Genomic DNA, 16,300 nt, shown 5'->3' on the forward strand with positions numbered 1-16,300 from the left:
CGAGCAGGGCCAGGAGATCATTATATACTTCAATAACAATACTATATGACGATCAATTCTGATGGACCTGGCCATCCTCAGCAATAAGATGAACAAATTAGTTCCAATGGAGCAGTAATGAACCAGCTACGCCCAGCGAAAGAACTCTGGGAGATGACTATGAACCACTACATAGAATTCCCAATCCCTATATTTTTGCCTGCCTGCATTTTGGATTTCTTTCAAGGCTAATTGTACAATATTTCAGAGTCTGATTCTTTTTGTACAGCAAAATAATGGTTTGGTCATGTATACTTATTGTGTATTTAATTTATACTTTAATATACTTAACATCTACTGGTCATCCTGCCATCTAGGGGAGGGGGTGGGGAGAAGGAGGGGAAAAATTGGAACAAAAGGTTTGGCAATTGTCAATGCTGTAAAATTACCCATGCATATAACTTGTAAATAAAAAACTATTAAAAAAAAAAAGAAAGTGAATATTCTTATTAAAGGCATGGGGCTATGAGAAGAGTGAGTCTTTAACTGGAGAAGGAGGATGGACAGAGAGTATCGTTAAAGAGTTATCCTTTTGGATAATAAAAGAGAAGAGAAGATGGAAAGAGATAAAGGACAGGAAAAAATAAATAAGAGCAAAAAAATTAGGGGTAAGAGAGAAAAAGGAAAGAGAAATTAGTAGGGAAGAAAAAAAAGTAGATTTTTCCTATATAAATCATCATATGCAGATTATTTAATCTGGCTTTTCAGTTACTGTTCTTAATCTATTTTTAAAAAAAGGGAAGTCTAGTGATATCAGAGTGGATTAGTCATAAAAAATATTTAAGAGGAATTGAAAAAATATATAAATCAATTTGAGATTATAGCTTTTGATAAACAGTTAAAATATAAATTCCAATATGTATACTTTAAAAAAAAAGTATCTGCTGATTCATACCAGTTCCAATGGTTTTGTGATGAAGAGAGCCATCTACGCCCAGAGAGAGGACTGTGGGAACTGAGTATGGTTCACAACATAGCATTTTCACTCTTTTTGTTATTGTTTATTTGCATTTTATTTTCTTTCTCATTTTTTTTCCTGGTTTGATTTGATTTTTCTTGTGCAGCAAGATAATTGTATAAATACATATGCATATATTGGATTTAACATATCCTTTTGCCATGTTTAACAAATATTGGACTATTTGCCATCTAGGGGAGGGGGTGGGAGAAGGGGGGAAAATTGGAACACAAGGTTTGGTAAGAATTAATGTCGAAGAATTATCGTGTTTTGAAAAATAAAAAGCTTTAATAAAAAATAAAATAAAATAAAAATTAAAAAGCATCTGTATATCTATGAATATAAGATGGCAAAGGATAAGCCAATAAAATATAATATATTAATATGGTATCAAGTAACCCGATTCTGATTAGATACATCTAATTCTGACAACTCTGGTTTTATAAGTTATTATTTGATACAAGTATCATTGTCAGTGAAAACTAGTCCTCACATCACATGGAACTTTAAAGAATATACTAGCTTCTAAGTAACTTAAAGAGATCAAGATGTTAATTTTAACAATTGCCTTTAGACAATGGTAGATTCAAATATAAACTTTTATCTTTATGAAAATGATATTGTCCACTAGAAGAGCTCAACTTGAAGTACCACCTAATGGTAAGAATAAAAAGAGCTGCCAATCTCTGGACCTAGTCTAGTCTGACTGAAGCTTACAAGGCATTTTATATTCCTAATACTGTCCTGAGTTTTTATGTTAAAACAAAATAAAACAAAACAAAACAGAATTACCTGTGTATCTATGGGGTATGTGAAAAGCTATTAAAATACCAATGTCCTCCTAGGACCTTCTTAGAGGGACTATGATGTGAAAGTGTCCTTATAGTTTTAATTGAAACAGTTTTTTACTATTTTTTTTTTTTTTTTTTTTTTTTTTACAAAAAAAACAAGTCTTTTGAGAAAAGAGAAGTTCAAGATAAGGAAGATCTGATCTTCTTTATAAATTTTTTATTTTTAAAGACTGTCTCCCTATCTTATGAAGAATAAAATTACAGCTGCTATTCATAGGCTAAATTCCAATATGTTTTTCATTGAAGTTTTGTTACATTCTGTCTTTCCTACCTGGGCTGGTTTTGTCCCTCCTAAGGTATCATCCTGCTGGAGGTAGGGCCTTAGGTTCCTGGACTCACAATACTGTTGCTGGATTTATTGTAGTGATTGACTTTGGCCCTACTGGATCTTGGAACTCCTGAATTCAAGTGAAATACAGCCCAACCACTGTAAGAGCAGGGATTATAGGCAGGCATCATCACTCCCATATGGCTAAAAATTTTCATAAGAAAAAAATACCTGAGATGAAGAGTGTTACTAATAATGAGTAAATTCCAAATATAGAATGAGCACAAATAGGAAGATACACTTAATTGCACTGTATTTAACTGTAGTAGGTTAGCCTAGAGCTCTGCCATTAGAACAAAGTATGCATCAGAAAGGACACAGATCTAGCTTAATGAGTATGTAAATCAGAGTTTTTTGGTTAAATGATCAAATATTTATCTTCTATTATTCCTCAGGTGGGTTTTAACATTTTGCTTTCTCAAAAAGTGTAACATTAAAAGATTCTGTGGAGGTAGCTGGATGATGAAGGAGATAGAGCACACCAGCCCTGGACCAGGAGGACCTGAATTCAAATGCAGTCTCAGACACTTATGCAGGTACTAGCTGTGTCTCCAATTACCTCAAAAAAAAAAAAAATCCAAAACCCAAACCAAAAAAGATGCTCTTGGATTTCTGGTATCAAGATGGTGGAATGAGGAAGAAACTTTTCAAAACCCTTCTAAATTCTCCAAACAACTAGAAAAATGCCTTATAATTGGTCTAGGAACAGAGAAGCAGAAAAAGTCTGTTTCACTAGGGTGGGAAGAGAAGCATTAGCTACTAGTAGAGTCCTAGAAGAGTAGCATTAGCTAGTTTCAAAGCAGGGGTTCTAAAGCAAGGCTCCAAGCTACAGGCAACCTACTGTGAAGGTCCCATCATCCTCCAAACCAGCATCTCCCTAGGCAAGTGACTAGTGCATGCAGAACAGCAAGGCCCTAATACAGCAACCCCAAGCCACCAGCAAGAGCTTGATCAACAATGAGATCCTCCTTTGGAGACAACCAGCAAAGGGATACTGTTTCCAAAACCATCCAGCCACAAAGTCCTTCCCCTGGGGCAGACCAGCAAAAAGGACCTTCCTCCAGGGCCAGCCACCAAAAAGACTTATACTAACCCAGCAGCAAGGTCCCATCTCTTCAGCAAGCCAGCAGCTAAACTTCTTATCGAAGGGAAGCCCCACCTTTCAGTATAAGCCAAAAGGAAGTCTATCTTCCAATGAAAGGAAATGGCTAAGCCTTAAAAACCAGGGAAAGTTGGCAGTAAGATCTCGAGTTTTCAGCACAAAAAGCTTGGGACAGTGCAGAGCTCAATCCTCACATAAAAACATCTTCATAAAAAAGGCAGGGAAAAAAATGAGCAAAAAAAAAAAAAAAAACAAAAGGAGTGACTATAGAAAGTTACTATGGCATATAGAGGCTCAAGGCAAAATCCTTGCAAAGAACAATAGTCTCAAAATGGTTATATGTGAAGCCTCAAAGAAAATGTAATTTGGTCTCAGGTCTAAAAAGAATTCCTGGAAGAGCTTAAAAAGGATTTTAAAAAGGAAATTAAAGAAGTAGAAGAAAAACTGGGAAAAGAAATGAGAGTAATGTAAAAGAATCATGGAAAAAAAAAAGGTCAGTAACCTAGGAAAACATATACAAAAATTTGCTGAGAAAATAACTCCTTAAAAATAGAATTGGCCAAATGAAAAAGAAAGTACAAAAGCTTACTGAAGAAAATAATTCCTTAAAAATTGGAATTGAACAAGTGGAAATTAATGACTCTATGAAACATCAAGATAAGATGAAAGAAAATCAAAAAAAGTAAAAAAAATAGAAGAAAATGTGAAATTTCTCATTAGAAAAACAACTGATCTAGAAAATAGATTTAGGAGAGATAATATAAAAATTACTGGTTTAAACAGATAGCCTATCTTAAAAAGGAAAGTTACCATTACATTTAGTATTTTTTTTTTTTTTGGTGGAAGAGCTATTAAAAGCACAATATAACAAAATTAAAACTTTTTTTAAATAGATACTTAAACCGCATTCAAAGGTATAGTGTGAATAACCACAATGATAAAAATGGAGTTATTTTAAAAGTTTATTCTGCAGAATATTACTAAGAGTTGGCACTTTTGTCTTCTCTCAATATCGTCATGTAAGTCATAAACAAAATTAAACAGTATTTTTATTAAAGATTTTAAAACCACTAATACATCAATTTAATAATAAAACTACAGATTTTCTCATGAAGCAGCATGTAAAAAAATGAGAAGCTCGATTAACTAATGCTAAGTACTCAGAGGAAGAGGAGGCAACAAGAGATGTAAAGAAACTTGCTATTTCCTCATTGTGAATTTTTTTTTAGCAGTCATTGAGTTCTAGAGATCTTTTCTAAATCAATACTCTTGAATTTTGTTTTGATTTTTTCCTCTATATGACAATGAACAGAATCTTTTAAGGTATTTTCAGGGGTGATGGTGAATGCAATTATATCAATATGTCATTAAAAAGTATGTTTTACAAGATGTGCCACAAATATTCTAGGAAATGTTATGGTAGATACAGATTTTAGAATCATATCCACTCTGTATATTTGAAATATTTGTGCAGTACATTATATAACACGGAGGAGAAGCTTTTATTCTATAGAGCAAATGAGCTTTGTGACTGCATTGTGTATAAATAAAAAAATTACTGATCTATATGAAAGGCATGATCAAAAAAGCCAAGCCTGACTATCTTTCAAGAAATCATAAAAGAAAGCTATCCTGAAATATTAGAACCAGAGGGCAAAATGGAAATTAAAAGAATCCACTGATTACCACCTGAAAGAGAGCCAATATATAAACTTTCAGGAATATCATAACCAAATTCCAGAACTCACAAATCAAGGAGAAAGTATGGCAAGCAGCCACAGAAAATTTCATATATTCTGATGTTACAGTCAGAATTACACAGGATTTGGCAACTTCCACATTAAAGACCTAGAGGGCTTGGAGCATGACATGCCAGAACTCAAAGAAGTTAGGACCACAACCAAGAATCACCCACCCAGCAAAACTGAATAAAATCTTTCAGGGGAAAAAATAGACATCTGATAAAATAGAGGACATTCAAGCATTTCTAATTAAAAGATCAGAGCTGAATGCAAAATTTGACCACCCAATATAAGACTCAAGAGTGACATAAAAAGGTAAAAAAGAAACAAGAGAATCACAATAAATTCAATAAGGTTAAACTGTTTATATTTATATATGGCAAGATAATATTTGTTACTCTAAACAACTTTTTGACTATAAGAGCAATTAGGAATATACAGAGAGAGGGTGTGGATATAAAGTGACTTTGATAATCTAAAAATCAAATAAGAGGGTAAAAAAGAAAACTGCATTGGAAGAAGGAAGAAGGAGGAGATTGAATGGGACAAATTATCTCACATAAAAGAGGAATGAAAGAGCTATTATAATGGAGGAGAAGATGGGAAGGAGGGACATGGACAAAACTTAAATCTTACTCTCATCAAAACTGGCTCATATAGCAGTGACATAGCAATCATGATCACAAAGCAAACCCCCCCCCCCCACCACCAAAAAAAAAAAAAAAAAAGAAGCCAAAATGGATTTAATTAAATGAAATAAGGAAAGAAACCTTTCTTGCTGAAAGGGACCATGCAATAAAGTCACATTAATACTAAACATATATGCACCAATGTTGGAATCTTTACAAACTGCTAACTCATTAGAGTTGATAGATTATTGATTTGATCTTACAAGAAGATGTTTTGGGCCAGAACCTGAAACAAGGTACTAAATAGAACTAATTAATACAATGCTTGTGTTTACACCTTTACTCATTGGAGTTCACAAGTATGGGAGATTCACAAAGTAAACTTTGTAACTTTGTGAATTCACACCTCCCTTGAAGCTCTTAGGGCCAGAGAGCACTATGGGAGAAACCCATAATTCCTCTCTCTTGCATCCCACAATTCCTCTCTCTCGAATAAATAGAGCTTCAAAGGGGCCAGTCAGAAGAGTTTTCAGAGGAAGAAGCTACGAGTAGAGAGTACAGAGGAAGACTGAGAAGGCTCTCTCAGAGGCACAACCAAATTCATCTTCATCTCACACCACTATGGTGGCTGGGCTCCTGCACTTCCCCCACTGAGACCAAGCTGGTCTGAAAGAATCGCCAGAAAACTAGCCAAGCCCCAAGTGAAGGAGACAAGAGATTCATTCCATCTTTGTGCTGGCTGGAGGCTGAAGAAAACAGAGGCAGAAGCAAAGGACAAAATGGCAAGAGCTCTTAGAACCAAGCAGAGAAATAGGCCTCTAAGAATCTAGCTATCTGGGCCCAAGGAAAGAGACAAGACCTGGAAGGAGAAATAAACATTTGAATTTTAACAGCTGGCTGCATTTGGGGTGATTATTGATCTGAACTGAAAATAAAGCTGCCTCCAGAAAACCTCCCCCTAGAAACCTACCTACTCACAGAGAGAACTATTATATTTAAAAGAAGAAAATCACCACACACCAAATGATATAGCACCTAAATTTTTGAAGAAATTGAATGAATTACAAGAGGAAATAGATAATAAAACTATACTAGTGGGGAACTTCAATTTTCCCCTCTCAGAGCTAGATAATTATAATAAATAAACAAGAAGTTAAGGAGGTGAATAAAATTCTGAAAAAAATAGATAAGATAGATCTCTGGAGAAACTTGAATGGGAACAGAAAGGAATATATCTTTTTCTCAGCACATGGTGCCTATGCATGTGGTGACTATGTATTAGGTCATAAAAACCTAGCAAGCAAATGCAGAGAAACAGAAATAGTAAATGCATCCTTTTCAGATCATAATGCAATAAAAATTATATCAATAACAGACAATGGAAAAGAGATTAAAAATTAGAAATTGCATATTTAATACAAAAAACAAGTAAGTCAAAGAACATATAAACAATTGATTCTCTTTTGTAAAATTTTAAATAACTTTTTACTTTCAAAATACATACAAAGATAGTTTCCACATTCATCTTTGCAAAATCTTGTGTTCCAAATTTTTCTCTCTCCTTTTCCTCAACCCTCCTCCCCTAGATAGCAAGTAATCCAATATAGGTTAAACATATGCAATTCTTCTAAACATATTTCCACATCTGTCATGCTGTACAAGAAAAATCAGATTAAAAATGAGAAAGAAAAAAAAAAGCAAACAACATCAAAAAAATGAAAATATTATGTTGTGATCCATATTTAGTCCCCAAAGTCCTTTTTCTGGATGCAAATGGCTTTTTCTATCACAAATCTATTGGAATTGGCCTGAATCACCTCTACAATTGATAATTTCAATAAAGAAAATGATGACAATGAGATAATATATCAAAACTTAAGGGATATATGCAAAGTGGTACTTGGGGGAAAATTTAGATCTCTAATTGTTTACATCAATAAAATAGAGAAAAAGCAGATCAATAAATTGGGCACACAACTAAATAAATTAGAAAAAGAACAAATTAATCCCCCCTCCAATTAAACACCAAATTGGAAAACTTGAAAATCAAAGGAGAGATTAATAAAATTTAAAGAAAACTATTGAAGTAATAAATAAAACTACAAGTTGGTTTTATGGGGGAAAAAAAACCCTTCAATAAAATAGATGCACCATTGGTTAATTTGATCATAAAAAGGAAAGAATACCAAATTAATGTTATATTAGTACCAAATTCATCTCAAAAAGAAAAGCAGTGAATTTATCATCAATGAGGAAGAAATTAAGACCAACTGTTAGGAGTTATTTTACTCAATTATTTATCAAAATATTTATCAATATCAATATTGATATCAATGATATCAATCAATCAAATATTTATCAATCAATTTATCAAAAAATCAATTTATCAATAAATATCAATTTAACATTCTAAATGAAATGGATGAATAACTACAAAAACATAAATTACCCAGATAAAATAAAATACTTAAATAGCCTAATACTGGAAAAAGATATTGAACATGTTAACATTGAATGCTCTTAAGAAAAAATTCCTAGGATCAGTTGAATTTACAAGCAAATTCTACCAAACTTTGAAATAATAATTAATCCCAGTACTACATAAACTATTTGGAAAAACAGGCAAAGGAGTTCTATCAAATTCCTTTTATAACACAAATAGTGGTATTGATACTCAAAACAGGAGGAACTAAAACAGAGAAAAAAAATTATAGAACAGTTTTCCTAATGAATATTGATGAAAAAATTTAAAAAAAATACTAGCAATGAGATTACAACGTTCACACACCAAGATCTAGTGGGATATATACTAGGAATGCAGGGCTCATTCAACATTAGGAATACTATTAGTATAATTGACCACATTAATAACAAAATCAAAAGAAATCATATGATTATCTGAATGTGGAAAAGGCCTTTGACAAAATATAGCACCAATCCCTATTAAAAACAGTAGAGAGCATAGTTAAAACCATGAGTAAGCATTATTTGTAGTGGGGATAAAGTCAGAAAACTCAATTAAATTGGGGTGAAACAAGGATGCCTTTTATCACCTCTATTATTTAATATTATACTAGAAATGTTAGCTATAGCAACAACAGAAGAAAAATAAATTAAAGGAATTAGAAAAGGCAATGAGGACATAAGGCAATGAGGACATAAAACTATCACTCTTTACTTTCAAAATACATGCAAAGACGGCATACTTAGAAAGTCCTAGAGAATCAACTAAAAATCTACTTGAAATTATTAACAACTTGAAAGATACAAAAGAAACCTACATAAATCATTAGTATATTACCAACAAAGTCCAGAAGCAAGAGATAGAAAGAGAAATTGCACTAAAAAATAATTGTAGACCACATAGAATACTTGGGAGTCTACCTGCCAAGGCAAACCCAGGAAATTAATGTACACAACTATAAAACGCTTTTCACACAAATAAAACCAGTTCTACACAACTGGAAAAATAGCAATTGTCATGGGCAGGCCAAACCAATGTAATAAAAATTTTAATTCTACCTAAATTAATCTACTTATTCAGAGTTATACCAATTAACCTATCAAAATTATCTTATAGAGCTAGAAAAAAATAACAAAATTGATCTGAACAAAAGCGCAAGGATATCAAGGGAGGCAATGAAAAAAAAGTGAAAGTAGGTGTTGTAGCCAAACCAGATCTCAAACTGTATTATAAAGTGGTAATTATCAAAACAATCTGGTACTAGCTAAGAAATAGAGTGGTGGACCAGCAGAATATATTAGATACAAATTATATTATAGTATATCAATCTAGTATATGATAAATCTAATGATCTAAGCTTTTAAAACAAAAACTGCTGGGAAAACTGGAAAACAGTGTGGCAGATACTTTGTATATTTTGGGACTTTTTTTTGAGAGGCAATTGGGTTATATGACTTACCTAAGGTCACACAGCTAGTTAAGTGTTCCAAGTATCTGAGGCAAGAGCTGAACTCAGATCCTTTTGATTCCAGGGCCAGTGCTATCTACTTCTCTATTTAGCTGCCCCAGACACTAGGTATAGAAAAATATCTTACACTATATATCAAGATAAGGTAAAAATGGGTACATGATTTACACATTAAGAAAAGGGTAGCACCATAAGCAAATTAAGAGAGCATGGAACTTTATCTGTCGTATTTATGGACAAAGAAAGAACTTAGGATAAAAGAAGATTCAGAGAGCATTACAAAATGCAAAATAGATAATTTTTATTCTATAAAATTAAAAAGGTTGTACACAAACAAAACCAATGTAATCAAATTTATAAGGAAAGCAGAAAATGCAAGGCAGAGAAGAGAATTTTTGCAACAAGTATCTCTGATGAAGACCTCATTTCTCAAATATGTAGAGAATTGATTCAAATTTATAAAAAAAAGTAAGTCATACTCCAATTGATAACTGTCAAAGAATATTGAAGAGGCAGTTTTCAGATAAAGAAATCAAAGCTACATATAGTAATCTATTGATTAGAGAAATATAATTAAAACAACTCTGAGACACCACCTCACATCTATCAGACTGGCTAATATGACAAAAGAAAAATGTTGAATTTTGGAGGAAATGTGGGGCAATTGGGACACTAATGCACGTTCTGATGTGAGCCGATCAACCATTCTGGAGAACAATTTCTCCCAGAAACTATGCCCGAAGAGTTACAAAACTGTGCATACCCTTTGATCCAGAAATGCCACTTCTAGATCTAAGTCACAAAGATATCCAAAAAAAGAGGAAAATGACCTCTTTGTACAAAATATCAAAGGGATGCCCAGGAATTGGGGAATGACTAAATAAACTGTGGTGTATGATTGTAATGGAATATTATTGTCCTGTAAGAAATGACAGGTAGGATGACTTAAAAAAAAAAAAAAAACAACCACCAAAAAACAAAAACCTGGAAAGACTTAATATCAACTGATACATAGTGAAATGACTAGAACTGGGAAAATATAATACACAGTAATAACAATATTATACACACACACACACACGCACACACATATTTGTAGAAGCAATTGGGGTTAAGTGACTTGGCCAGGGTCACATAGCTAGGAAGTGTAAAGTGTCTGAGCCCAAATTTGAACTCAGGTCCTCCTGACTTCAGGGCTGGTACTCTATCCACTGCACCACCTAGCTGCCCTAACAATATTGTTTTGATGAAGAATTGTGAATAACTCGTTATTCTCAGCAATACAACGATCCAAGACAATTTCAAAAGACTAATAATGAAGCACAGCATCTGCCTCCAGAGATATTGATTAAATACATAGTTAAGCATATTACTTTCACTTTTTTCTTTCATTTTTTCTTTTGAGTCTTGTACAAAATGAGTAATATGAAATGTTTTACATAACTGAACACGTATAACCTATACTTGATTACTTACTTTCTCAAAGGAGAGAGAGAAAGAATTGAGTTCAAATGTTTAAATAAAAATGTTTTTTAAAAAAGATGGTTTACATACTTCAAAAACTAGTTCACTCTTACACACCCTTCTTTACTCAGAGGGCAGTACTCTTCTTAAGGGGAAAGCTCACTTGAAAATACTAATCCAATCATCATATGATCCTTAAGTTATGAGGTAAATGATGTGCACAATGAGATTTTTGGACAAGTCCAATATGGAAACTAGTTTTGTTTGCATATTTTATTTTACCAAGGGTTTTGATTTTCTTTTCATTGTGGAAATGGGAGAAAAAAATGCTTAATTGAAAAAAAAATCAAGTGAACTTGTCAGAAAAAATGGAGAATATGCCAGCCTCTTTCTTCTGGATGGTGCTCCCTCAATCTGATTCTCCTCTTATCATCCACCATTTATTTATCTTAGCCCCTTCTTCTTTTTTCATGTTGGGAAAGACAGATTTTTATTCCTGAATGTGTACATTTATTTTTCCCTCTGAGTTAATTCAAATTGGAGTCAGGTTCAAATATTGCCTATCTCCCTTCCTCCATTTCCCTTTCCATTATAAAAACTCTTCCTTTCAAGCCTCTTTCCCCTTTCTCTTTTTTCAAAACATCTCTCTTTCTCAGCCTTTCATTTTACTTTTGAGATGATCTTCATAGACTTATACCAATGAACTTTAAGGAGACTTTTAGTTGCCCTAATGATGATAAAGTTCTTGGGAGTTTACATGTATCATCTTCCCTTCTGGGAATGTAAATAGTTTAACTTTGTAAATTTCCTCATGATTTTTCATTCACATTTATCTTTTTTAATTTTTTTAATCTCTCTCTAAAGTCGTGTTTAAATATCAAGTTTTTCTACTCAGTTCTGGTATTTTCATCAAGAATTCCTGAAAGTCTTTTATTTCATTAAATGCATTTATTTATTTATTTATTTTTTTGCTCTGCAGGATTATACTCAGTTTTACTGGCTTAGTTATTCTTGCTTGTAATCTTAGCTCTATTGCCATTTTGGAATATTACCTTCCATGCCCTCCATCCCTTTATAATGGTAATTGCTAAATCTTGGTATCCTGACTTTAATTCCATAGTATTTGAATTATTTCTTGTGAGCTGCTTATAACATTTTCTTTGTAGAGTTTTCATTCTGGGATTTCTTTTAGGAGGTGATCAGTAGATATGCTTTCAATTTTTACTTTTTCCTCTGGTTTTAATATATCAAGGCAGTTTTCCTTTATAATTTCTTAAAATATGACATGTAGATTCTTCTTTGAGATAATGACTTTGCTATTAGAAATAATTCATAATTTTAGCAAAGTAGCTGGCTACAAAATAAATCCCCATAAATCCTCAGCATTTTTATACATCACCAACAAAACCCAACAGCATGAGATACAAAGAGAAATTCCATTCAGAATAACTGTTGATACCATAAAATATTTGGGAATCTATCTACCCTAAAGGAAAGTCAGGAATTATATGAGCAAAATTATAAAAAAGTCTCCACACAAATAAAGTCAGACTTAAATAATTGGAAAAATATTAAGTGCTCTTGGATTAGCCGAGCGAACATAATAAAGATGACAATACTCCCTAAACTAATCTATTTATTTAGTGCTATACCAATCAGACTTCCAAGAAAATATTTTAATGATCTAGAAAAAATAACAACAAAATTCATATGGAACAATAAAAAGTCGAGAATCTCAAGGGAATTAATGAAAAAAAAAATCAAATGAAGGTGGCCTAGCTGTACCTGATCTAAAATTATATTATAAAGCAGCAGTCACCAAAACCATTTGGTATTGGCTAAGAAATAGATTAGTGGATCAGTGGAAAAGGTTAGGTTCACAAGACAGAATAGTTAACTATAGCAATCTAGTGTTTGACAAACTCAAAGCCCCTAACTTCTGGGAAAAGAATTCATTATTTGATAAAAACTGCTGGGATAATTGGAAATTAGTATGGCAGAAATTAGGCATGGACCCACACCTAACACCATATACCAAGATAAGATCAAAATGGGTCCATGACCTAGGCATAAAGAATGAGATTATAAATAAATTAGAGGAACATAGAATAGTTTATCTCTCAGACTTGTGGAGGAGAAAGAAATATGTGACCAAAGATGAGCTAGAGACCATTACTGACCACAAAATTGAAAATTTTGATTACATCAAATTAAAAAGCCTTTGTACAAATAAAACTAATGCAAACAAGATTAGAAGGGAAGCAACAAACTGGGAAAACATCTTCAGAGTTAAAGGTTCTGATAAAGGCCTCATTTCCAAAATATATAGAGAACTGACTCAAATTTATAAGAAATCAAGCCATTCTCCAATTGATAAATGGTCAAAGGATATGAACAGACAATTTTCAGAGGATGAAATTGAAACTATTACCACTCATATGAAAGAGTGTTCCAAATCATTATTGATCAGAGAAATGCAAATTAAGACAACTCTGAGATACCACTACACACCTGTCAGATTGGCTAAGATGACAGGAAAAAATAATGATGAATGTTGGAGGGGATGCGGGAAAACTGGGACACTGATGCATTGTTGGTGGAGTTGTGAACGAATCCAACCATTCTGAAGAGCAATCTGGAATTATGCCCCAAAAATTATCAAATTGTGCATAGCCTTTGATCCAGCAGTGTTTCTATTGGGCTTATATCCCAAAGAAATACTAAAGAAGGGAAAGGGACCTGTATGTGCCAAAATGTTTGTAGCAGCCCTATTTGTAGTGGCTAGAAACTGGAAAATGAATGGATGCCCATCAATTGGAGAATGGCTGGGTAAATTGTGGTATATGAATGTTATGGAATATTATTGTTCTGTAAGAAATGACCAGCAGGATGAATACAGAGAGGCTTGGAGAGACTTACATGAACTGATGCTAAGTGAAATGAGCAGAATCAGGAGATCATTATACACTTTGACAACGATATTGTATGAGGACATATTTTGATGGAAGTGGATTTCTTTGACAAAGAGACCTAACTGAGTTTCAATTGATAAATGACGGACAAAAGCAGCTACACCCAAAGAAAGAACACTGGGAAACGAATGTGAACTATCTGCATTTTTGTTTTTCTTCCCAGGTTATTTATACCTTCTGAATCCAATTCTCCCTGTGCAACAAGAGAACTGTTCGGTTCTGCAAACATATATTGTATCTAGGATATACTGCAACATATCCAACATATAAAGGACTGCTTGCCATCTAGGGGAGGGGGTGGAGGGAGGGAGGGGGAAAAAAATCGGAACAGAAACGAGTGCAAGGGATAATGTAAAAAAAATTACCCTGTCATGGATTCTGTCAATATAAAGTAATTATTAAATAAAAATTAAAAAAAAAAAAGAGATAATGACTTTGAGGCGGTCCAATAATTTTATCTCTTCTCAATCTATTTTTCAGGTCACTTTTGAGTTCATATTTTCTTTTTATTCTTTTGATTTTGTTTTATTCTTATTTGACTTGTGTCCACTTTGCATTTTTCTCTGAGGCTTTGCATGTAGATGCTGTCATATCATTGTCTTTTGAGTTTGTCTTGAACTTCTTTGTTGTCATAACAGCTTTTTATAGTCAAGCTTTTAAAAAAATTGCTTGCTCATTTTTCCAGCATATTTTTTGACTTGGGATTTTATAACAGAGTTGGGGTGTATGTATGTGTGTCACTATCCTGAACTTTAGGCTTTTTTGTGCTAATGTTTTCACAGCTAGTGTTTTCAGGGTTTTCAAGATGGAGTCATTTGGGGAAACTGCCTTCCAATTCTGAGCTTTGGTCTTTACTCAGGTAAGGCCCCAGTTCCCTCATGACCAAATTCCTCTCTGTCCCAGAACAGGGACTGGGAACTAGGGTTCCAGCCCCCTTGTAATTGAAAGTGTTCCTCTCCATCCTGGAACTTTGACCTAGAACTGGATAATGGGCATTGTTGTTGTGTTAAGTGATAACTAGTTTTATATCTGGTACTAGCATAGACCTAGAATATATCTAGCAGAATCTAACAGGACCACAGCTGGTATTACAGCTTCTCTGCTCCTGGCCAGTTCCCATCCCAGGATCTCTTCTTCTGACCTCTGAAGTTTTTTTGACATGGAAAAACTATTTCAACTTGACCTTTTACTGGTTATGCTGCTTTAGAATTTAGAGGAAAATGTTAGGAGAGTTCAGCAAGAAATCTCTCTTTACTTTGCCATCTTCATTCTGCTTCTCTTATCAGCTTCTTTTTGAATAATTATATAGGATTCATTTTATTTTATTTTTTTGGGCTTTTAGCCTCTAGTTGTAATCATCACTTCCCATGATTTATTTATTTATTTATTTCTTTATTGTTGGTTGCTTCATGGTCTTTTTTTTTATAATTTATAAAAATTATAACTTTTTAGTGACAGAGAGCCCATGCCTGGGTAATTTTTTACATTATCCCTTGTACTCATTTCTGTTCCGACTTTTCCCCTCCCTCCCTCCACCCCCTTCCCCAGATGGCAAGCAGTCCTATACATGTTAAATATGTCACAGTATATCCTAGATACAATATATGTTTGCAGAACCAAACAGTTTTCTTGTTGCACAGGGAGAATTGAATTCAGATAGTAAAAACAACCTGGGAAGAAAAACCAAAATGCAAGCAGTTTATATTCATTTCTCAGTGTTCTTTCTTTGGGTGTAGCTGCTTCTGTCCATCATCGAACAATTGAAACTGAGTTAGATCCTCTAGGATTCATTTTTTGAGCAAGCAACACTAGAGACATGCCTTCCCTCTCAAACTACTTTGTATTTAAATACTTTGTATACATTTACTTTATACCACATATATTTACATATGTATTTGATGTTTCTTCTATTAGAATATAAACTCATTGTGAGAAGAGATAGTTTCATTCATTATACTTGTGTTTCTAGCACTTTACACAGTGTTTGACACAAAGTTTGTCCTTACTAGGTGACTGATGGATTGATAACTTTATCACCAGTAGGGTTCAAGAGTCAACAAAGAAAATAGTGACAAGATTACACATCCTTATCCCAAGGCAGCCAGAGTTAGTTAAACCTTATCAATTTAGGGGCAGTATTTAGTTAGTAGTTTAAACTTCACATATTTTAGTCCGGATATAACTGTATAAAAATATATCATGTACTTATATGTACTTACAAAAATGATAAGACATGGTCCCTATCTTCAAGGAGCATGTATAAGATGTGTGCTCAAATAACTA

General features: G+C 33.3%; 1 protein-coding gene across 3 annotated transcripts in view; it reads right to left on the reverse strand.

Moving 5' to 3' along the window:
- Window positions 1-16,300, reverse strand: part of RPGRIP1L (RPGRIP1 like) — a 123,609-nt gene that overhangs the window by 9,084 nt on the left and 98,225 nt on the right. The gene's annotated exons all lie outside the window — the stretch shown is intronic.

Source organism: Antechinus flavipes, chromosome 2 (assembly GCF_016432865.1).
Source record: "Antechinus flavipes isolate AdamAnt ecotype Samford, QLD, Australia chromosome 2, AdamAnt_v2, whole genome shotgun sequence".
NCBI classification, from domain to species: Eukaryota; Metazoa; Chordata; class Mammalia; order Dasyuromorphia; family Dasyuridae; genus Antechinus; species Antechinus flavipes.